The following is a 25,384-nucleotide window of genomic DNA, read 5'->3' as shown; positions in this document are numbered from 1 at the left end:
TTTTGAGCATTACTTTACTAGCATGTGAGATGAGTGCAATTGTGCAGTAGTTTGAGCATTCTTTGACATTGCCTTTCTTTGGGATTGGAATGAAAACTGACCTTTTCCAGTCCTGTGGCCACTGCCGAGTTTTCCATATTTGCTGGCATATTGAGTGCAGCACTTTCACAGCATCGTCTTTCAGGATTTGAAATAGCTCAACTAGAATTCCATCACCTCCACTAGCTCTGTTCATAGTGATGCTTTCTAAGGCCCACTTGACTTCATATTCCAGGATGTCTGGCTCTAGGTGAGTGATCACACCATCATGATTATCTGGGTTGTGAAGATCTTTTTGTACAGTTCTTCTGTGTATTCTTGCCATCTCTTCTTAATATCTTCTGCTTCTGTTAGGTCTATACCATTTTTGTCCATTATTGAGCCCATCTTTGCATGAAATGCTCCCTTGGTATCTCTAATTTTCTTGAAGAGATCTCTAAGTCTTTCCCATTCTGTTGTTTTCCTCTATTTCTTTGCCCTGATCGCTGAGGAAGGCTTTCTTATCTCTCCTTGCTACTCTTTGGAACTCTGCATTCAGATGGGTATATCTTTCATTTTCTCCTTTGCTTTTTGCTTCCCTTCTTTTCACAGCTATTTGTAAGCCCTCGTCAGACAGCCATTTTGCTTTTTTGCATTTCTTTTTCTTGGGAATGGTCTTGATTCCTGTTTCCTGTACAATGTCACGAACCTCTGTCCATAGTTCATCAGGCACTCTGTCTATCAGATCTAGTCCCTTAAATCTATTTCTCACTTCCACTGTATAGTCATAAGGGATTTGATTTAGGTCATACCTGAATGGTCTAGTGGTTTCCTCCACTTTCTTCAATTTCAGTCTGAATTTGGCAATAAGGCCGTCATGATCTGAGCCACAGTCAGCTCCTGGTCTTGTTTTTGCTGACTGTATAGAGCTTCTCCATTTTTGGCTGCAAAGAATATAATCAATCTGATTTCGGTGTTGACCATCTGGTGATGTCCGTGTGTAGAGTCTTCTCTTGTGTTGTTGGAAGAGGGTGTTTGCTATGACCAGTGCGTTCTCTTGGCAGAGCTCTGTTAGCCTTTGCCCTGCTTCATTCTGTACTTCAAGGCCAAATTTGCCTGTTACTCCAGGTGTTTCTTGACTTCCTACTTTTGCATTCCAGTCCCCTATAATGGAAAGGACATCATTTTGGGGTGTTAGTTCTGAAGGTTTGTAGGTCTTTATAGAACTGTTCAACTTCAGCTTCTTCAGCGTTACTGGTTGGGGCATAGACTTGGATTGCCGTGATATTGAATGGTTTGCCTTGGAAACAAACAGAGATCGTGCTTTGCTGGAGCAGCCATGAAGAGATACCCCACGTCCAAGGTAAGAGAAACCTAAATAAGATGGTAGGCACTGAGAGAGGGCATCAGAGGGCAGACAGACGGAAACCATAATCACAGAAAACTAGCCAATCTGATCACATGGACCACAGTTTTATTGTCTAACTCAATAAAACTAAGCCATGCTGTGTGGGACCACCCAAGACAGACGGGTTATGGTGGAGAGGTCTGACAGAATGTGGTCCACTGGAGAAGGGAATGGCAAACCACTTCAGTATTCTTGCCTTGAGAACCCCATGAACAGTACGAAAGGCAAAAAGACAGGATACTGAAAGATGAACTCCCCAGGTCAGTAGGTGCCCAACATGCTACTGGAGATCAGTGGAGAAATGACTCCAGAAAGAATGAAGGGATGGAGCCAAACCAAAAACAACACCCAGCTGTGGATGGGACTGGTGATAGAAGCAAGGTTCGATGCTGTAAAGAGCAATATTGCATAGGAACCTGGAATGTTAGGTCCATGAATCAAGGCAAATTGGAAGTGGTCAAACAGGAGATGATAAGAGTGAACATCAACATTCTAGGAATCAGTGAACTAAGATGGAGTGGAATAGGTGGATTTAATTCAGATGACCATTATATCTACTACTGTGGGCAGGAATTCCTTAGAAGAAACAGAGTAGCCATCATAGTCAATAAAAGAGTCCGAAACTTGTAGAGGATAAACAATATGCTATTAAACAACCAATGGATCACTTAAGAAACCAGAGAAGAAATTTAAAAAATACCTGGAGACAAATAAAAACAAAAACACAACGATCCAAAATCTATGGGTCTGAGCAGGTAAGTTTATGGTGATATAAACCAATTTCAGAAAATAAGAAAAATCTAAAATAAACAACCTAAACACGACTGAGCGACTTCACTTTCACTTTCACTTTCATGCACTGGAGAAGGAAATGGCAACCCACTCCAGTATTCTTGCCTAGAGAATCCCAGGGACGGGAAGCCTGGTGGGCTGCCGTCTATGGGGTCGCACAGAGTTGGACATGACTGAAGTGACTTAGCAGCAGCAGCAGCAGCAGCAAACTCACACTAAACAAACTAGAAAAAGAACAAAGCCCAAAGTTAGTAGAAGGAAAGATATCATAAACATTAGAGTAGAAATAAATGAAATAGACACTGAAAGAAGAGAAAACGTGAATGAAACTAAGAATTGGTTTTTTGAAAAGACAAATAAAATTGATACCATTAGCCAGACACATTAAGAAAAAAAGAGAGAGGGCCCAAATAAATGAAATCAGAAATGAAAAGAAGTTATTACCAACAACATGGAAATATAAAGGCTCATTAGAGATTAATATAAGCAACTATATGCAAATAAAATGGTCCAACTAAAAGAAAAGGACAAATTCCTAGAGATATACAATATCCCAAGATTGAACAAGGAAGAAATGAAAAATATGAACAGATTAATAAGCAGTACTGAAATTAAATCGGTAACAACAACAATGCCCAAGAAACAGTGTGTAGAACCAGATGGCTTCACAGGTGAATTCTACCAAACACCTGGAGAAGAGTTAACACCATTCTTTCTCAAACCATTCCAAAAATTTGCAGAATAAGAAATGCTTCCAAACTCATTCTATCAATCAGCATCACCCTGATACCTAAACTCGACAAAGATACAACAAAATAATAAAATTATATGCCAGTATCATGATAAACATAGTGGCAAAAATCCTCAATGAAACATTAGCAAATGGAATCCAACAACAGTTTAAAGGGATGCTTCCCTGATGACTCAGTGGGATAAGAATCTGCCTGCAATGCAGGAGACACAGGAGATGTGGGTTCAATCCCTGGGTGTGGAATATCCCCTGGAGAAGAAAATGGCAGCCACTCCAGTATTCTTGCCTGAAAAACCCCATGGACAGAGGAGCCTGGTAGGCTACTGTCCAAAGGGTTGCAAAGAGTCAGACACAATTAAGTGACTAAGCATGCACGCACACACACCAAGATCAAGTGGGACTTACCCCAAGGATACAGGGTTGTTCAATATCTGCAAATCACTCAATGTGGCACACCACATTAATAAACTGAAGAATAAAAATCACTGGTGAGAATTGTGCTTGACTCTGACACAAATAGGAAAATATTTGTCCTTAAGGCTACGTTGTTACAGGGTAGAGGTCCGGTAAGTAGATAGACTGTTACTGTTATTTTAGGGTAGGGGTTCCATAAGTATTCTGAGTTTCTAGCAGGTGTTCTGGATGACTTCATCAGGTCAAAAAGTCCGATTCCATTCAGGCTGAGATGTCACTTCACTAATGGCCTCTCAAGAACAACAACAATAACAACAAAACAAACTAATGGACTCCCAGCTCCATTTTAAAGAGCTCTCTTAGCAAAACAGACTCCACTTTGATTTCCCTTTCACAAGGTAGGATGTTATATTTTGCACTAATTTATCTGGCTCCTTGTTTACAAAGTTTTACTAAGTATATAAACCCATCAACTTTTCTCCATCATCTGGTGGAAGATCGAGGTATAAAGGAGACAAATGAGTGGTTCAACTTTTTTGAGGTGGGGAGGGTAGGGAGGACATGTAAGGTATGTGTACAGAGATTTTAAAACAAGTTTTAGGTCAATCTTGAATTAGAATGACCTTGTCCCCTCTATTTCCGTTTCATTTGTTCTCAAAGAAGCTGCATGGCCTTTAACAGAAAACAAGTAAGTAATCACACTGGTAGGCTTTCCTATATTGACTTCAATACACAAATGCTCCATCAGTTATCTTTCATTGGATGCAAGGAAAGAACTTCCCAAGAGAATGTTAATATGCTTGCTATAGTTTGCTGGGCCTGAGCCAAGGCCCGACATTTGTATATATACATATATGTATTTTTTCTTGGTAAATATTCATTTCTTTATTTTTGGCTGCACTGAATCTTAGCTGTGGCAAGTGGGATCTTAGCTCTCTTGCCAGGGATCACACCTGCGTCCCCTGCATTGAAAGGTAGCTTCTTAACCACTGGCCCACCAGGGAAGTCCCCCAACATTGTATTTTTGCCTATTAACTGCTATAGGTGATTCTGATATACAGAAAGACTAAAGACTAAGAACAATTCCTCTAAGACAGTGGCAAACACTATGTGAAATAGAACAAATCTCAATTTCCCTAATTCTTACACATCAGCAGTTCTCAAATTGGTGTTTTACAAAACATCAACTTTGTGAATGCTCTTTGCAAAAAAATTTTTTTTAATTAAAAAAAAATTCCTGGTTTCCAGTGGTACGACTCCACACTTCCACTGTGGAGGACAGAGGTTTAATCCCTGTTTGGGGACTATGATCCTGCACGCTGCAAGGCGAAGCTAAAAAACAAATTAATGGCCAAGTATAATAAATTCTTTGATCTGAGAAGCCTTAACTACCAAGTATTTCACTAATTAATTAATTGCCTTATGTACTTATCTGATTATTACACTTTAAATCTAACTAACAACTCACAAAACCCACTCCAGTGTTCTTGCCTGGAGAATTCCAGGGATGGGGGAGCCTGGTGCGCTGCCGTCTATGGGGTCACACAGAGTCGGACACAACTGAAGCGACTTAGCAGCAGCAGCAGCAACAACTCACAAACCTTTATAAACAATGCCTAGGATGTTCTGTGATATTACAATTATTCTACTGGAAATATACAGAACAGATATCAAATATTCTCTATACAGCATTTAAATCCACTTCCAAAGGCAGAATCAACACTTGATTACGGTCAATAGCATGTTCTGGATCCCCAGGAAAAGTCCATTAATTGTCTGTCCTCCCAGAATAACATCAAGCAGTAGTTGGGGACTTTGACATCTCCAAATACAGCATTAAATGCTACTAAATACAAGGTATTAAGTGCTACTAACAGGGAAGATATTACAAACTGAAATCTTTAATAGATAACATTAACCAAAATATTCCTATAGGCAAATTATTGCATATGAAATATGTAACTTTTCTGAATAACCAAGGCTTCTAAATGTCTTAGACTGATATGATAGCAGTATAACTTGCTTTTAAAATGTATAAATGTATAATAGTATTAGAAACGCTGCTGCTGCTGCTGCTGCTGCTAGGTCACTTCAGTAGTGTCTGACTCTGTGCGACCCCATAGACGGCAGCCCACCAGGCTCCCCTGTCCCTGGCATTCTCCAGGCTAGAACACTGGAGTGGGTTGCCATTTCCTTCTCCAATGCATGAAAGTGAAAAGTGAAAGTGAAGTCGCTCAGTCGTGTCTAACTCTTTGCAACCCCATGGGCTGCAGCCTACCAGGCTCCTTTGTCCATGGGATTTTCCAGGCAAGAATACTGGAGTGGGGTGCCAATTGCCTTCTCCGAGAAATGCCACTATAGAAGCCTAAATACAATCTCTGCCTAAGGTCTCCCCCACCTCCATCCCTATTTTACAACTGATCATACATATACTCCAGTGATAATTCGGAGAAGGCAATGGCACCCCACTCCAGTACTCTTGCCTGGAAAATCTCATGGATGGAGGAGCCTGGTAGGCTGCAGTCCATGGGGTCGCTAAGAGTTGGACACAACTGAGTGACTTCACTTTCACTTTTCACTTTCATGCATTGGAGAAGGAAATGGCAACCCACTCCAGTGCTCTTGCCTGGAGAATCCCAGGGACGGGGGAGCCTGGTGGGCTGCCGTCTATGGGGTCGCACAGAGTCGGACACGACTGAAGTGACTTAGTAGTAGTAGCCAGTGATAATTATTCGTTATTTATTTTGGGAATGGTCTATTTATAATCTCAGAAGTTTCCTGAGGGCAATAATCAAGTCTTTTACACTTTCTGTATGTGTGTTAGTCACTCAGTTGTGTCTGACTCTTTGCGACCCCATGGACTGTAGCCTGCCAGGCCCCTCTGTCCATGGGATTCTCCAGGCAAGAATACTGGAGTGGGTTGCTATGCTGGTCTCCCTGGGATCTTCCCGACCCAGGGATCGAACCTACGTCTCCTGCATGGCAGGCAGATTCTTTACCCTCTTGAGCCACCAGGGAAGCCCCTTTACATTTTCTAGCATGTTTTATGTGCCCATCAAGTCTTTAATAAACAATCTGTTGACAAAGTACCATTTCTAGAATGCTATATTCTAAATTCCACGTCTTAGGAAGGGAAGCCCATGCTTTCAGGGGCCTGGACATGGGCTAAGCATTCTTCACTGAGTATTAACAATTATTCCCTACAGCCAGTGAGCGACAGTATCACTCAGGAATCTGTTTTTACAGGTTAACTTACTCTTGAGGGGGAAAAAAAATGTCCTAATTCTATTCTTTGAAAATATTTTACATATTCTTGTTTACTATTTTAGCATTTAATAATACCAGGTGGCTATAACATTCTCTTCACTAGCTGCAGATTCTTACTAGAGAGGATTATCTAAACTGGAAGAAATCCATAACATGAATCTCAACAAATATCACCAAAAAGGACCACATACTCATTTTATTTGATATATTTCTAGAAAAAAAGAATCGTTTTCCACATCATAGAAGGGAAAAAGGAGCTAAGCAGTTGAAATGCACGTGTAATCAGGTTAAGAAAACTGTATTCACTAGAAATCTTTTTAGGAAAGGTACCATTTAGGGTGGGAGAAACTCCTTTAAAATTAGTTTGCTGTAGAAGGTGAGCCTTGAGAGACCAGAGTAAGAGAATTGCTTCATGGGAGAAAGCAAAAGATTTCCCTGGTTAGTGGGAACACAGTGCTGGAGTAAGGTAAAGATGAAAAAAATGAGTGGTACATTTCAGACAGTGAAAGGCCTCATTCTGCATAATGTGGACTCTACCCTAAGACACTCCATTTTTGGTGAAACTACTAGCTCCATATAAAGCTTAGGAGTTTGTGGATTTTTTGGTGTGGAAATCACTGATGAGGCAGGATTTGATGTCTAAGACACAAGAATGGAACAGAAGCGGGTCATGAATTGGGAAAGTGTAGCAACTCAGAACCTCTAAGGGAAGGAGAGGGTACCACACGAAAATCCAGTTACACAGAGGGAAGCACATAATCTACCCAAATACCAGCAGGAAAAGATGAGAATAAAACAAAAGCTCTGCTAAGTACTTCACTAACATTCTCTCTCAATCTCCACAGCAATCCTGTTGAGGTAGATGGTCTAGTTTTTCAGAGGAAATCTCCAACATTCAGAGATTTGTTTTAAAGTAAGGCGCAATCTAGTGAGTGCCAGAATCGGGGCTTAAACTTAAGTCTTTCTGTGCCCAAAGCCCACACTCTTAGCCACTGCTCTACACTCTTACACTTCTCACTTTAGTTCCAGATGGCTCGGATGTAAAACTGATTTTTCTCAAAGATTGCAAATGGGAGTTGGGGGAACCAGGCTGAAGAAAAATGCCCCTCAACAAAAGGACTAGTCTTTGGAAGGAAAATACAAATGAGGTCACATCACACACTAGTGTGTTAAATCAGAATAAATTATTCCCTACCATAAACACACTCAGCTCCATTTAATTTGAAGCTTGCCGGCACTTTGAGGTTGAGAAAGCAGACGCCAAACACGTCCATCCTATTCCTATGCACAACTCCAAAATCCAGAAAGCTCTAAAAGCTAAAAAATGTCCATATGCTTTCATGTCAAAACTCAGTTGACAGTAGAACTTGGCCTGAACTGATGTGAAGCTATACATAGGCTTTATTTATCTTACTGAGAGTGAATACTCTTGCTTTCCTCAGAAATATTAATGCATGTGACTACGGGTTCTATGCCAAACCCCTGAGGCATTATATAACATACAGAGAAAGCATCTCTAAAATCTGAAAAATCCTGAATTCCAAAATTTATCTAGCCAAAAATTTAGGACTCTCTATGAACCTGTATTTCAAAGTATTTAAAAAGCGACTTAAAAAGAATGAGTAGATAAGAGATACTCAATCTTTAGGATTTCACAGACCAATCAATTTTTACAAGTATTTCGAGGACAACATAAGATTATAATTTGTTTTATCTAAATAAGGGTGATAGAAAACATCCTTGAAAAGTGAAAGTGAAAGTCTCTCAGTTGTGTCTGACTCTTTGCGACCCCACGGACTGTATGCTGCTGCTGCTGCTACTGCTGTTACTGCTTCTAAACTGCTTCAGTCGTGTCCGACTCTGTGCGACCCCATAGATGGCAGCCCACCAGGCTTCCCCATCCCTGGGATTCTCCAGGCAAGAACACTGGAGTGGGTTGCCATTTCCTTCTCCAATGCATGAAAGTGAAAAGTGAAAGTGAAGTTGCTCAGTAGTGTCTGACTCTTCGCAACCCCATGGACTGCAGCCTACCAGGCTCCTCCGTCCATGGGATTTTCCAGGCAAGAGTACTGGAGTGGGGTGCCATCGCCTTCTCCGCATGGACTGTATAGTCCATGGAATTCTCCAGGCCAGAATACTGGGGTGGGTAGCCTATCCCTTCTCCAGCAGATCTTCCCGACCCAGGGTCTCCTGCATTGCAGGTGGATTCTTTACCAACTGAGCTATGAGGGAAGACCAGAAAACATCCTTATCAACATAATTTTATAAAAGGATATTTTAAACACCACAAAATATAAAAAGGCCTTAATTTAAGGCAAAAACTCCTAATTCTTTGTATTGAATAAATGTAATTTTATAAAAAACACTATGTAGTCCTAACTTTATTTTACCACCTGCCCGACTGCTAAGTTGCATCAGTCATGTCTATCTCTTTGCGACCCCATGAACTGTAGCCCGCCAGGCTCCTCTGTCTGTGGGATTTTCCAGGCAAGAATACTCTAGCGGGTTGCCATGCCCTCCTTCAGGGGATCTTCCCGACTCAGGGACAGGACCCTCATTTCTGTCTCCTGCATTGGGAGGTGGGTTCTTTACCACTAGCGCAAGCTGGGAAGCCCTTTACTTTAGCACTGCTGGTGAAAATTCACCCAGGACCAGCACTGGTGTAGCCTGAGGCATAGAGTCCATCTGGCTACACAAGATTTCTTCAGGAACTTGTTAAAAATGCAGCCCCCAGGCTGCATTCTATCAGCTCGAGATTCAGAAGGTCTCTGGGTGGGGCCCACAAATATACTGCACATTAGAGAGTCAGTGGGTTGTTTCTGATGCGCAGCAAGCTTCAGAAGCACTGGCCTGACCTGTAGGATCTAGTTCTACTCTCCTTTTCCTCCTCCTAATTCTCCTCTGTGGGGGTGGGAGGAAAACAAGAACGTTTCCGAGTAGGGAGTCTGTCCCACCCACTGTCTGTAATACCAGTTGTTCCTCCAGCAGTCAATGAGGGACCAGCTGGTCAACTTGACAGCTAAGGGTGTCAGCAGTGGAACAACAGAAACGAGGTAGCAGACAAGTGAGAAAAACCTGTTGAAGCAAAACTCCTTGAGGAAAAGGTGTGGCTTCCAGAGTTGATGCCTAAATTCAGAACAAGTATCTTTCTCTTTAGCTAAAATAATAACCGTAATTTAAAAAATATATATATATTTTATATATGTATGTATGTGTGTGTGTAGATGTGTGCATATATCTATCTATTCCTTCATAGCTGTCTCCTGCACCCAGCTTCTATGCCAGGTCTATGATTTTGGCCTTCATTTTTTATCTTCAGAAAGATTATGAAAATTACTAGTATTACCTCAAACAATTACCGAACCACTTTAAAAAAAAATCCATAAAATGCTTGATGATTTATGAAGCAGATGATATTCTCCAACATATAAAATAATTCCAGTGAGTTTTCTTTTTCAAAAGTAGTTTTTCTTATTCTCTTAAATGACTGTTTAAAAATTTTTAAGAATAAATATAGCTGATATCTTTAAAAACACACAAAACTTTCATTTTAATAAGCACTCAAAGCACTTTCCCAGTTAAAACAAACATCAGCCCTTCTAAAGCAAGGCTAAATGTTAAGTGGGGAATATAGAAGAGACATAAAAATAACCCCCATTCTTATGGATTAATCACTTAATCCTATTTGACCAGAATCCCCTGGTCTCTAAGCTTTGCAAATGAAATAAAATTTCTCACTTGATATTTGGCTAGGATTTCCAATCATGAAACAAGAATTGTGTCATATCCCTATATACTGCTCATTTCCTGAACTCAGACACTGTGCTTAGCAGAAGCAGTTGAGTCTTTCATGATCTGCTCCCTAACCTCCTCACTTGTTACACTCCCAGACTAAATTCAGCTTTCTTCTAGAACCAGATTTCTAGAATTTACAATTAGTATACAGCAATGTACCAGCAAATTTGGAAAACTCAGCAGTGGCCACAGGACTGGAAAAGGTCAGTTTTCATTCCAATCCCAAAGAAAGGCAATGCCAAAGAATGCTCAAACTACTGCACAATTGCACTCATCTCACATGCTAGTAAAGTAATGCTCAAAATTCTCCAAGCCAGGCTTCAGCAATATGTGAACCGTGAACTTGCTGATGTTCAAGCTGGTTTTAGAAAAGGCAGAGGAACCAGAGATCAAATTGCCAACATCTGCTAGATCATGGAAAAAGCAAGAGAGTTCCAGAAAAACATCTATTTCTGCTTTATTGACTATGCCAAAGCCTTTGACTGTGTGGATCACAATGAACTGTGGGAAATTCTGAAAGAGATGGGAATACCAGACCACCTGACCTGCCTCTTGAGAAATCTGTATGCAGGTCAGGAAGCAACAGTTAGAACTGGACATGGAGCAACAGACTGGTTCCAAATAGGAAAAGGAGTATGTCAAGGCTGTACATTTTCACCCTGCTTATTTAACTTATATGCAGAGTACATCATGAGAAATGCTGGACTGGAAGAAACATAAGCTGGAATCAAGATTGCAGGGAGAAATATCAATAACCTCAGATATGCAGATGACACCACCCTTATGGCAAAAAGTGAAGAGGAACTAAAAAGCCTCTTGATGAAAGTGAAAGTGGAGAGTGAAAAAGTTGGCTTAAAGCTCAACATTCAGAAAACGAAGATCATGGCATCCGGTCCCATCACTTCATGGGAAATAGATGGGAAAACAGTGGAAACAGTGGACTTCATTTTTGGGGGCTCCAAAATCACTGCAGATGGTGACTGCAGCCATGAAATTAAAAGATGCTTACTCCTTGGAAGGAAAGTTATGACCAACCTAGATAGCATATTGAAAAGCAGAGACATTACTTTGCCAACAAAGGTCTGTCTAGTCAAGGCTATGGTTTTTCCAGTGGTCATGTATGGATGTGAGAGTTGGACTGTGAAAAAGGCTGAGTGCTGAAGAATTGATGCTTTTGAACTGTGGTGTTGGAGAAGACTCTTGAGAGTCCCTTGGACTGCAAGGAGATCCAACCAGTCCATTCTGAAGGAGATCAGCCCTGGGATTTCTTTGGAAGGAATGATGCTAAAGCTGAAACTCCAGTACTTTGGCCACCTCATGCAAGGACTTGACTCATTGGAAAAGACTCTGATGTTGGGAGGGATTGGAGGCAGGAGGAGAAGGGGACGACAGAGGATGAGATGGCTGGATGGCATCACTGACTCGATGGATGTGAGTCTGAGTGAACTCCGGGAGCTGGTGATGGACAGGGAGGCCTGGCGTGCTGCGATTCATGGGGTTGCAAAGAGTCAGACACGACTGAGCAACTGAACTGATACAGCAATGGTTCTCAAAATTTAGTCCCTGGCCCACCAGCATCAGTATCACCTGGGAACTTGTTAGAAATGCAAATTACCAGGCCCCAGCCTGCTGTTGCTGCTGCTAAGTCAGTTCAGTCGCGTCCGACTCTGTGCGACCCCATAGACGGCAGCCCACCAGGCAATCCACTCCAGTATTCTGGCCTGGAGAATTCCACGGACTGTATAGTCCATGGGGTCGCAAAGAGTCGGACATGACTGAGCAACTTTCACTTATGGATACCAAGGACGGAAGGAGAGCGGGATAAAATGATAGATTGGGACTGACATATATACACTACTATATATAAAGTGCACTTCCCCGGTGGCGCTATTGGTACAGAACTCGCCTGCCAATGCAGGAGACTCAAGAGATGCAGGTTTGATCCCTGAATTGGGAAGATCCCCTGGAGGAGGGCATGGCAGCCCACTGCAAGCCTGGAGGATCCCAGGGACAGAGGAGCCTGGTGGGCTACAGTCCATAGGGTCGCAGAGTCGGACTCGGCTGAAGCAACTTAGCATGCATACACATGTATGAAATAGATAACTAATGAGAACCTACTGTATGGTCCAGGGAACTCTACTCAATGCTTTGTGGTGACCTAAATGGGAAGGAAACCCAAATAAGAGGGGATATATGTGTATGTATAGCTGATTCCCTTTGTTGTACAGGAGAAACTAAACAACATTCTAAAGCAATTGTACTCCATTAAAAAAAAAAAAACTAATTCCATAAGCATGCCAGAAATATTTTAACTAACAAATATCATGGGCTCTAGATTGAACAACCAGGGAATAGTGAGTCAGTATGTGAAAAACTTGTTAATTTTCAAACTAGCAGACTTCACTGAAAATTAATTTAAATGTGTTATGAGGTTGGAGCCCTAGCAATATTCACATACCTTTTGATGAACTCAGCCTTATTCATGTTATTTGGAAAATTTAATGCTCTTTGTGTTCTATAAGTTAAGAATGTCTTAAATATACTTTCAGAGACAATATTTTTAAAATATTTTCCATGCTACAAACATATAATTTCAAATAAAACAGGATCAAATAAAATTAAGCAAATTATTTAAAAATAAAGCAAGTCAAAAAAGTTATGATCAAATAGGGTTCAGCCCAGAAATGCAAGGGTGGTCTAAAATTTAAAAAATTGAAAAAAAACACAAACCTCTACCTAAGCATTTCAACAACTGAAGAAAAACAGATATTATAATTCTACTTTTGGAAAGGTTTATATGCATAAAAAGATCTAAAAAGCAAAAAATAGAATGTTTTTGGTGGCAAAATTAAAGATTTTTTCCTTTTATTTTGCATTCTGAATTATTACTTAAAAGTGTGGTTTTATAATCAGGGGCAAATGTTATTTTCTTTTTCTTATTTTTTCTAATGTATGTATGTGCCATATAAACTAGAGGGCTTAAATTTCCTGCCTCTTGAGGTAGCTCAGACCACTTTGGGAATGTGCACTATACAAAACTGCCCTATCTTCGTTTTTTTTAAAGGTCCTCCTATAGTGACACAGAAAAAAAAAAAAACAATTAGGTAAGTTTAAAAATGTTAGAAATGTAAACACAATTAAAAATAATACATATGCATATGTAAAAATACAAGTGAATATGAAAAAAAAGCAATTGAAGCAATGGGGACTGCCATTTGGCAGTTTCAATATTTTTTTAAATATACAAAACTGAGTAAACAAGAAAAATAAAGCTGCCAAATCCTTCCTGGGGCCTCTCTTCTAATCTTTCCCACTATACTAATACTATGTATTCACCTGATACTAAAGAGATGGGCAGCAGCTCAGATCCCTTTTTCTCCTCACTCCATTTCATTCATTCATTCATTTCTTCACTCATTTTTTGGAAAAGGTAATACAAATATATGATTCAGAAAAATTTTATAATATACATATATGGGCTTCCCAGGTGGTAGTGATAAAGAACCTGCCTGCCAATGAAGGAGACATAAGAGACATGGGTTTGATCCCTAGGTCAGGAAGGTGCCCTGGAGGAGGGCATGGCAACCCACTGCAGTAGTCTTGCCTGGAGAATCCCATTGACAGAGGAGCCTGGTGGGCTATAGTCCACAGGGTCGCAAAGAGACAGAACTGAAGCAGCTCAGCATGCATGCATATATAAAGGCATATATAGTGAAATCTGATCCCTACTTCTGTTTCTTTCATTGGTTTCTTATATATCATTTCAGAATTTCTTTTTGCAAATTATAAGCAATGTATATTCTTATTCTACCCTTGTTTTTCTCTTCCTCATTCTTTTTACAGCTATACAATATTCCATGGTTTTGGATGTATCAAAGTTTACTTAACTAGCTCCTGTTGATACACTGGAGTTATCCTTTTCATGCTACTACAAACAATACCAAGCATAACTATGTAAATACATTAAGTTCATTTCTGAATGTGTCTTTCATGATGCTTCTGAAGTGGTGCAGGATATTAGATTACTGCAAGGTGGCACATTTCACCAGGCTGAGAAGTCAGCTCCTGTTCTCATTATACATAGCAATATGTAGCAAAAGACAACAATTCCTTGAACCAAGCAAATGTACTCTTAGGGGACCTAGAAAAATAAAGTGACCCCAACAAAACACCCAAGATAAACCTGTTACTATTAAATAATGCATATGCACAAATATGCATAGAAAGTATACAACCATCAAAATGTTAACCATTGTCTCAATATGGTAGATTCATGAAGTGCTTTGTAGCTTTTCCCTGCTTTTGCCTCTCAATACTTTTCAATTTTACTGTGGCGAATAAGTACTATTTTTATAATATAAAATTAAAGACTAAAAATGTTAATGAAAATTAAACTGGATGCATTTATTCAGTCTGTCTTTTATTTGTATACCACTTCAGAGTTCATAAAGTGTTTATATGCATCATTTAATTATTATATTACCCCTATGTATTTTCACTTTGTCAAAATGGGAAAGGAAAAAAAGTGTAAAAAGAGGCTACAGATGGTGAGGCAGCTGTTTCCCAAGGTCATTCAGATAGAAAGTTGGCAGAGACAAATCTCAAACATAGATCTGACTTCAAATTCATATCAAAAGCGTGATCATTGCTTTCTTAGTTTTAACAATACCTTGGGAGTTAATCATAATCAAAATTTGACAAATGAATTAAAATTATACAGCAAGGTCATTAATTAATTCTCATATAATCAAATCTTATTGAAAAGAAAACACTGGCAATCAACTCCTGAAATTCCAGACTCAGAAAAGGGTGTGGATTTTCAGTATGCTCTTAAAATGCCCTACTGGCAAAATGTATGTCTAATATGGCCTAAAATGAATGCAAAATAAAAGCAGCATTCTCTCAAGGTGGAAGAGTACCACTCTAAGGTGGCCTCTGCCTCTGCCTCCACCACTGACTCCTGCTCTGGTTCTGTATCTTCCCAGGGTGTGTCTGATCACCTTACAAAACTTCAAAATATGAACAAGCCATACTTTTCAAGGGAGGAGATGATCATATAATAATTATTTATTAAATTTGGGACATATTGACCAAGATGATAATAACTTGGCTAGAATGTATTCTTTCTCTCCAAATGTCTCTCCTTCCTCTCCTTCTTATCTATGAGATTATAGAAATATACATTATTTTACAGTGGACATGGAGACTACCGATAAATCTTGGTTTGTTAAAAATACATTTTAATTCATCATTCCTCAAATTCTGTCTCATATAATTCTGTTCCAAAAGATGTTTAGGTATGCTGTGGGGGGTGGGTTGAATACAATACTTTGGAGAGCCATTAAGGATGTTAATATAATAAAGACTTTAGAGATGCCCTGCATTTCAGAAAACTTTAACCCAGTTTATTTTGACACAAAATTCTACTATGACATAATTATTCACTTCTTATGCTCACAGACACTGCCTGAACAAATGTAACTATTAACTGAATGCCCAAAACAGATATAGCAAAAAGGGATAATTCTTAAATCTTTCCTACCACTAATTGTCTTCACAAAGTCCCTATTTTTGGTCTAGTGCACTCCACCAAGGCACAGCTCAAAAGCCACCTCACTTGAGAAATCTTCCTCCAGCGTTTCATATTATGAAATACTCCTTTCTCCTGGTTCAGATAGCACTTTATTCCCATCTCTATTACCTCACTTACACAATAAATCATTTATCTGTCTCCTTGCTAGCTTTTTAGCCTCTTGAGAGTAAGTTTGATTACATTTTCAGTACCTTGAACAGTGCATACACATAATGACCTTCATGATGAATTCACTACAGTGTAAAAGTTCCCCAAAGTCAATATTTGTATTTCTAAACTGTTGATACTCTGCCAACAACCTGAGGATATTATACTTTCTCCCTAAAATTTGCATCTGTTACTGAGCAGCTATGATCATAAGTTAATTCAGTTGTGACATGCCTCCCGACCAAGCCCAATGATTTTGATTTTTGTTTGTTGTTTTAATCTGCTAGGAGTATATAATAAACTTCATTATCTTTTTATATCTCTGTGTCTTTGCAACTGCTAGTCCCTATTTGGAATGCTGTCTCAAGGTTTTATTCATCTAGAAAACCTTCCTACTCATTCTTTAAGAACCAGCTTAAACAATATTTTCTCTGGGAAGCTTTCCTATCCTTCCATCCTTTCAGGAAGAGTTAAGGAATTCCTTAAGTCAGACATTTGTGCATTTATTACCATGCCTCAGGCACAGAACTAAGTGCCAAAGATAGAGGATGAAGATGTTAACCCTCCCTCATGGAGAATAGTCATATAAGAAGCCAGCCATATAAGCAAATAACCACACTATAATAATGTCAAATGCAACATCAAAAGGAAGATCTATGCAATATTTGACATGTAACAATTACTTTGTTAGGTGCTTTATTAAACACTGTCTATGATCATGGGATTTGAATAGGACAGTATTTGAATAGACAAGTATTTGAATAGGACAGAAGTCCATGAAGCTCTAAGGACCACTCTATACTCAGTTGTTTTCTGAAGAAATTGTCACCAAGGGGTTCTTTCTGTATATGCTTCAGTCTGTGTCATAGATAATACATGAAACCAATCCACTTCTTTGGCTATAAACTCCTGGACCAAACTCAGAACTCTAAAGACAATCTACAGGCTGAACGTGAGGAAGATCACTTAGGACATGGCTTGGTTCAAAATTTTGCTGGATAGGAGTCCTCCATTTTGGAAGGTGACAAAACAATCCAATCAGATACTCTCTCTTAGGAAACACAAATGTTGAGTGAACAAAACAAAGGAAAGTAGGTCTTCAGAGCTTAAATCCTAAACCTATCCTAAGGTTCTGAGAGCACTAGGGCCAACAGACAATATGGTGGTTAAGATGATATTCCATTCTAGTTTACTTTAAACCCTCAGCATCAAAAGTAATATGTGTGTGTCTCTTCCGCTCTACCAACAAGGGCCTAGCACATCAGATCACCACTTCTGAAATCAGGAAACAGGCTTTAAAAGTTCAACAGCTTGACCAAAGTCACTCAGGTGGTAGGTGGCAAATGCAGAAATTAAAGACCAGATCAATCTGATTCTTCTATAATATCCTACCAGCTATATGAGTAAACAGCCTCAAAATCAACTAATGACAAGTAGAGAGGCTCAAAAGGAAGAGTATATGCATGGGGTAGAACAGAAATGTAGTGGAAATCAGTATGTTAAGAGGATGTGAAATGGGAGGGGCCCCACAGGGCTTTATCCTGGTCAAATTAATCTCTAATTCCAAACTAGACCTCTCTCCTGAGCTCCAGACTGTTAGCTGTCTGTCTTTGTTATTCAAATAGAGCATCTACAAGGGCAGCACCACACCACAGTCTAAAACAGTGCTTGGCTTACAGTAAGTGCTTAATAAATATTTGTTGAATAAATGAATAAGAGAATGAATTCTCAAAGCAGTTAAAGGCACATTCTACAGTGAGTTGCAGGGAGGGTTACTCTGAAATAGATTCCAGGGCTCATTTGCAAGTACACTGGATCCTCATTATTTGTAGATCCTGTATTTGCGAATTTGCTGCTGCTAAGTCACTTCAGTCGTGTCCGACTCTGTGCAACCCCATAGATGGCAGCCCACCAGGCTCCCCCGTCCCAGGGATTCTCCAGGCAAGAACACTGGAGTGGGTTGCCATTTCCTTCTCCAATGCATGAAAGTGAAAAGTGAAAGTGAAGTCACTCAGTCGTGTCCGACTCTTCGCAACCCCACGGACTCCAGCCCACCAGGCTCCTCCGCCCATGGGATTTTCCAGGCAAGAGTACTGGAGTGGGGTGCCATTGCCTTCTCTATTTGCGAATCTGCCTACTTGGCTAAAATTTACTTGTAACCCCTAAATCAACACTGATGGTGCTTTGGCAGTCATTCACGGACATGCACAGAGTGGCAAAAATTTTGAGTCACTCCTGAGCACGTTCCCAGATAAGGTCAAACTAGGCAGTGCTCTGCTTTTTAGTTTCAGCTTTTGTGGGGATGATACAGGACGCAGGTCAGTAGGGGGCAGTGCAGTGCAGTGGTAGGGGGGTGGGCAGGGTTTCTGAACTCTGGCACCTGTTAGGGGTTGGCCTCAGGCAAGTCACTTAACACTTCTGTACCTCATTTTCTCTTCTGTAAAATAAAGAAATAGAATCTACCAGAATGAGTTGTATTTAGGAAAAGATTAAAATCTATGTGAGATATGAACATACTTCCTAGGAGCAATCGTTCAGTATTCACTAATTTAGTGCTCTGTGTGATTTTATATATTCTCATGAATAGTGAGAATCAACTGTAATTATTTATAATGAGATAACAAAAAATACAGATAACAATTATTTGAATGGAGAGGAGGCAGTGTGAGGCTTCAGTAAGATTTTCAAGTAGGACCTCACCAGGCACAGAAGGTACGGAAAAGTCTTTTAAGAGAGAACAGTACCTACAGAGAAAAGCCCAGGTATGTGAAATAAGCAGGTAGTTTGGGAAAAGGCACTTCAGAAAGTCCACAGCAGTGGGACATGAGGCCAGAACACCGTACCACAGTGCTTCTCTATGCCCTGTACACATCTTCCACTATGGAACCTCTCCCTCTGCATTTAATTCTTGGTTTCCAGGTCTCTCTTCCACCAAACTATGAGCTCCTTAAAGGCAAGGGTCTCTGAAAAAATCATAGTTATGGCTCTAAATTTGCAAAGGAGTAATTACTAAGCACAAATACATCTGAAAAGATGGTACAAAAAGTTTGGTTTTCAACTGCAGCCTTATACCAACTCACAATAGTGTAATAACCAATTCATAGATTTGTAATTTGTCTAGGACTTTTATTTGATGATTGCTAATAATTCTGTCATAATTTTGTTGCTGTTGTTCTAGACATCTAGGCATTTATTACAGCAGTTTTAAGATTTTCCTCTTTTCAGTGTGATTTTCCATATTAACAGGGCTCAAACATATGGTTTGAGCATTAGACAATGCTGCCTCTTCAGATTAAAGACTCCTTTTAATTCTATTAGACTTACTTCTCTATATATAAGATACAGTTTTACCATAGTAAAATACAAGGTATTTGTGACATATGTCACAAATAAGGAAAACAACACGAATTTCTCACAAAGGCTTGTAAAATTCTGGCTAAAACACAGCAGGCACCATGTTGAACTCACTGCTTACATTTCCCCACTAAGAGCTAGGAAAAATAACTTCAATTTGTGTAAAGTCATGCAATGAAGCATGGTTTGAATCTACAAGGCTTTGGACACCTGTATTTTCTTTCTTCCTCCCTTCCCCCACGCACACAGGATAAAAGACCCATCCGGCTCATCCACATACTTCAATTTCATCCATCCCCTCAAACAAAATCCTCACTGTCCAACATTCAAATTAATATTTTCAAAACCCTGAAGTCTCAGTCAAAACTGAATATGATAGGTTACTTTTTCCCCATAAAAATTCTTGGCATATTTTATTTAGGCACAACATAGTTTGTACTTTATCTAGAAACATATGGCTAGAACCACCACTAATGAAACCCAAACTGATACGTTATGAAAGTGATACCTTACAAAATGCTGTTTTTAAAGAGATTAATGCTATATTATCCAAATCACAGTGCCATACAGCTAAAATATGTCCTATATTTTATGACAAAGTAGGGTGGTCAAGCCATTACTTATACTGCAAATTCTCCGACACTCCAGTTAAGCTGTTTCAAGTATAACCCAATTCTATTTAAATAAAAAAAAATAATACATTTAAAACTTTCTTGCTGCCAGTAAACCCTTCTCATTTGCGTTTTCAAAAATGATCACCAAACAACTATAATGGGACAGATTCCAAAAAGGATATAATGATCAAGTGCCATTTTCAGGAAGGCAAAAAGCAGCTACCATTAACAAAACTGATTAAAGTCCCCAACCTTCAAAAGCTCTCCGTACTGTATATTCCGCGTCTCTTGGGTTCACCTTCCAGCTGCTTGGTAGGGGCAAATGTTAGTTTCTATGAGAGATGAGGACGAAATTTAGGGGGTGGGAGGGATCAAAGGGCAGACTCGCTGAAGGGAAGGATGAAGAGAAGTGGCCAAGGTCCCTAACTCACTAGAGGTATCAACAATGAAGGCTAGAATAACGCGGGAAGCGGAGAGTGTTTAAGAAATGCAAATAAGGCGAGGGGTGGGGAGGTGGTGGTTGCCGGGGTAGGGGTGGGGGGGTGGTGGTTGCCTGGGGGGGGGGGGTGTCCGCGAATGGGGGAGGGGCGAGATGCGCAGCTCCTCCACCTTCCCATCTCCGCGAGAAGGACGGCAGGAGGCAGCACTGGTCAGTTTGCCTAGCAGTGTGGCACGCACTCGGGCACTGAAGGGACACGCAAGCCAGAGACTTCAGTTCGACTATTAGAAGGGGACTGGGGGGTGGGGCAGGGGTCAGGGGAGTTGAGGGCGGGGTTAGAATAGCGCGCGGGTGCGGGGAGAAAGGGACCACAGACCGCCCAGCGCCCCCGAGGGGCAGGGGCTGACCCCCGCGGTCCCCCTTCTCGTCGAGAGCCGCGATGTGGGACCTGCCGGCTTACCGTCCCCACAGGAGCTCGGGCAGGCGGGCACCGTCCCTCACAGCCCCGATGGCAGCGCAAAGGGAGGCGTAGGGGCCCCCAGAGCCGGGAGAGTGGCGCTTCCCGTGGGTTCTCTCTCCGGCAACCCGGCGCGCGAGCCCACCTGCGTTAACTAGAAGCCCCTCCTCCGGACCGTCCTCCTCTACTCTTTCGAGAATCTCAGCCGTCGCCGCAGAGGTCGCCGTCGCCAGAACAGTCTCGGTCCCTAGTACCAAAGCGTGAGCCACAGAACCGGGGGAGCGCCTCTACCCCTAGTCAGGTTACCTCTTACTGCACACTGGCTTCTCACCCCGCCCCCGAACCCAAGCCATTGGTTGCTGGGCACCGCCCCATTTGTCTATTGGGCAAAAGAGGATGCCGCTCAGTCACCTAGAAGGGCACGTGTGCTGGTTATTGGCCTAAATGTGAAGCAGTGCCCGCCCACTCCCTCAGAAATTTCAGCTTCTGATTGGTGTTAATGTCTGTCTTTTCGCTCCCTTCGTTCTTTCCCTCCCGGTGGAGCGTCTCCTTGCGAGAGGCACCAGCTCTGATAGGTTGAATGGACGCTATGCTTTTCCCGGATAAGGCATTGGGCCAAGGATCCGTCCGGCCCCACGTGGGGGAGGAGCCCAAGGCCCAGCATCTCTGGGTTTGTTTACACAGGCTCCTGCTCCCGTTTCCTTCCATTGGCTAAAACAGCAGCCACTTCTACCGGGTTGTGCCACTCAGCCTAGCGTGGGGAGGTGGGGGTGGGGAGTGGGGAACGGGGCATGGAGGCGGGCTTCCCTGGGATTTCCCCAGCTGTCAATTACCGAGAGGTTCTTTGAGCAAGGCTGGCTGGACCCTGATGTAGCCCTCCGTTGAAAAAAGTTTGGGAACTTGGGCTTTTTGGAGGGGCTGGAGGGAAGCAGAGGGACTCTTCCATATGTCCAGAGACAAATCTAGCTTCCTGAATATTTAAAAAATAAATAAAACCTTACTATCCCCTTGGATTTACGATGTCCAGTCTTTACTTGCCAAGACTTAGAAGTTTATCCTTTCAGGGAGTGGGATTTCTTTATGGAAGTTTTTATACATCTTTGTTCCTCCCTACCTCTCATGTTAGCTGTATACATAACATAAAGTAGAGGCTAAGTAGGTGATTGATAATGATCCAAGCTCCAATCCAAGCTCTGAGTGTATGATATGGACAAGACAGTGAAGCTGCATCCGGGGTGCTTATTCTGTAGCTGAGGAAACTGACAATAAACAAGTAACAATAAATAAGAAAACAGCTCAGTCAGAATGGCCATCACCAAAAAGTTTACAAACAAATTGCTGGAGAAGGTGTGAAGAAAAAGGAACCCTCCTACACTGTTGGTGGGAATGTAGATTGGTACACCCACTCTAAAGAACAATATGGAAGTTCCTTAAAAAACTAAAACTAGAGCTGCCAGGTGAACCAGCAATCCCACTCTGGTGTATATATCTGGAGAAAACAGTAATTCAAAAAGATATATGCGTCTGAATGTTCACTGCAGCACTATTTGCAATAGCCAGGACATGGAAGCAACCAAAATATCCATCAACAGATGAAAGGATAAAGAAAATATGGTACATGTATACAATGGAATATTATTCAGCCATTAAAAGGAGTGGAAAGAATGCTATTTGCATCAACATGGATGGACCTAGAGATTATACTGAAATAAGTCAGAGAAAGACATATCATATGATATCACATATATGTGGAATCTAAAAAAAGGATAAAAAATAAACTTAATTACAACACAGAAACAGACTCACATACTAAATAAAAAAACTAATGGTTACCAAAGGGGAAAGGTGGATGGAGGGATAAATTAGGAGTTGGGGATTAATATGTACACAATATTATATATAAAACAGATAATGAACAATGACCTACTTTAATCTGCTGATGGGTGGGGCTGTGCTCACTCCCTGTAGTTTGGCCTGAGGCAGCCCCGTCCTAGAGTTTGCAGTCTCTATGGTAGACTATAGGCTCTATGGTAGGGATAATGGCCACCTCCTTCAGGAGGACTTAGGCCAGCACCCTGAGCCTCCCAGGACTGCTGCTGCCAGAGCCCCTGACCCTGTGGTAGTCACAGTTGACCCATGCCTCTGCTGGAGACTCCCAAACACTCACAGGCAAGTCTGGCTCAGTCTCTTGTGGGGTCACTGCTCCTTTCTCCTGGGTCCTGTTGAACACAAGGTTTTGTTTGTGCCCTCCAAGAGTCTCTGTTTCCCAGTCCTGTGGAAGTTCTGTAATCAAATCTCACTGACCTTCAAAGTCAGATCCCCTGAGGATTCCCAGGCCCTTTGCCAAAGATTCCCATATTGGGAAGGCTGTTTTGGGGCCTAGAACTTTCACAACAGTGCGAGAACTTCTTTGCTATAATTGTTCTCCAGTTTGTAGATCACCTACCAGCAGCTCTCAGTTCAGTTCAGTTCAGTTGCTCAGTTGTGTCCAACTCTCTGTGACCCCATGGACTGTAGCATGCTAGGCTTCCCTGTCCATCACCAACTCCTGAAGCTTGCTCAAATTCCTGTTCATAGAGTTGGTGATGCCATTCAACCATCTCATCCTCTGTTATTGCCTTCTCCTCCTGCTTTCACTCTTTCCCAGCATCAGGGTCTTTTCTAAGGAGTCAGCTCTTTGCATCAGGTGGCCAAAGTATTGCAGTTTCAGCTTCAGCATCAGTCCTTCCAGTGAATATTCAGGACTGATTTCCTTTAGGATTGACTGTTTTGATCTCCTTGAAGTCCAAGGGACTCTCAAGAGTCCTCTCCAACACCACAGTTCAAAAGCATCAATTCTTCAGTGCTCATCTTTCTTTATAGTCCAACTCTCACATCATACATGACTACTGTAAAAAACAGCTTTGACTAGATGGACCTTTGTTGGCAAAGTAACAAAGACGGACGGGTCATGGTGGAGAGTTCTGACAAAATGTGGTCCACTGGAGAATGGAATGGCAAACCACTTCAGTATTCTTGCCTTGAGAACCCCATGAACAGTATGAAAAGGCAAAAAGATATGACACTGAAAGATGAACTCCCCAGGTCGGTAGGTGCCCAATATGCTACTGGAGAAGAGTGGAGAAATAACTCCAGAAGAATGAAGAGATGGAGCCAAAGGAAAAACAATATCTAGTTGTGGACATGACTGATGATGGAAGTAAAGGCTGATGCTGTAAAGAACAATACTGCATAGAAACCTGGAATGTTAGGTCCATGAATCAAGGTAAATTAGAAGTGGTCAAACAGGAGATGGCAAGAGTAAACATCAACATTTTAGGAACCAGTGAACTAAAATGACTGGAATGGGTGAATTTAACTCAGATGACTGGAAGCTTTATGGTGGGGCTAATGGTGACCTCCTTCAAGAGGACTCATGCCACACGCCGCACCTCCCAGGACTGCTGCTGCCAGTGTTCATGTACTGCAGTGCTGACCCAGGCCTCTGCAGAAGACCCTCAAACACTCACAGGCAGGTCTGGCTCAGTCTTTTGTGGGCTGCAATGCTCCTTTCCCTGTGTCTTGGTGCACACAAGGTTTTTCTTTGTGCCCTCCAAGAGTCTCTGGTGGGTATGGGGCTTGATTTAAACATGATTGCACCCCTCCTACCATCTTACTGCGGCTTCTCCTTTGTCCTTGGACGGGGTATCTTTTTTTCGTGGGTTCCAACATCATCCTGTCAATGGTTGTTTAGCGGTGTTCTCACAGGGGAAGGTAAGTGTACATTCTTCTACTCTGCAATCTTTCAGACATGGTATTGTACAGGAAATTCTACTCAATATTCTGTAATAACCTAAATGGGAAAAGAATTTGAAAAATTTTAAGAAGAATTTGAAAAAAATTTGAGAGAGAATAGATATACGTGAATCACTTTATTGTACACCTGAAACTAATACAACATTGTAAGTCAATTATACTCCAATATGAAAATTTTTTTTAAAAAATAATAAAATGCTATGCTTTGACTAAGCACTACAAAGAAAAATAAAGCAAGGTTAAGGGAATGGATGTTTTAGGTTTAACAGTTTAAGAGCTGTTTGAAGAAGGAGCATTGAACAGAGACATGAATAATGTGAACAGTGGGAAGGGGGTACCATCCCCAGGGTCATTATGGGCACAACTAGAATCACTAGTCATAATCCTTCATGTATTTCCAACCTGGGTTATAAGGTATATGTCCTTTCAGGATTGTCTACTCTTGTTTTAAGCACTTTTTTTTTTTTAAAGCTTTATCTGATTAAATAAATAGGTCTTGTCAAAAACACATTTCTTTTTTAGTTTATTTAAAATTTTTTT

At 41.1% G+C, this 25,384-nt stretch overlaps 1 protein-coding gene across 1 annotated transcript in view; it reads right to left on the bottom strand.

The window, feature by feature from the left end:
* PAIP2B (poly(A) binding protein interacting protein 2B) overlaps window positions 1-21,403 on the bottom strand; it is a 45,868-nt gene extending 24,465 nt beyond the window's left edge. The window contains exon 1 of the mRNA XM_027554938.1: window positions 21,195-21,403. The gene's annotated coding sequence lies outside the window, so the exon portion shown is untranslated. The remainder of the gene's footprint in view (window positions 1-21,194) is intronic.
* Window positions 21,404-25,384: the final 3,981 nt, after the last annotated feature.

This window comes from Bos indicus x Bos taurus, chromosome 11 (assembly GCF_003369695.1).
Source record: "Bos indicus x Bos taurus breed Angus x Brahman F1 hybrid chromosome 11, Bos_hybrid_MaternalHap_v2.0, whole genome shotgun sequence".
NCBI classification, from domain to species: Eukaryota; Metazoa; Chordata; class Mammalia; order Artiodactyla; family Bovidae; genus Bos; species Bos indicus x Bos taurus.
The sequence above is the reverse complement of the archived record's forward strand: the minus strand, read 5'-3'. Positions and strand labels throughout refer to the sequence as shown.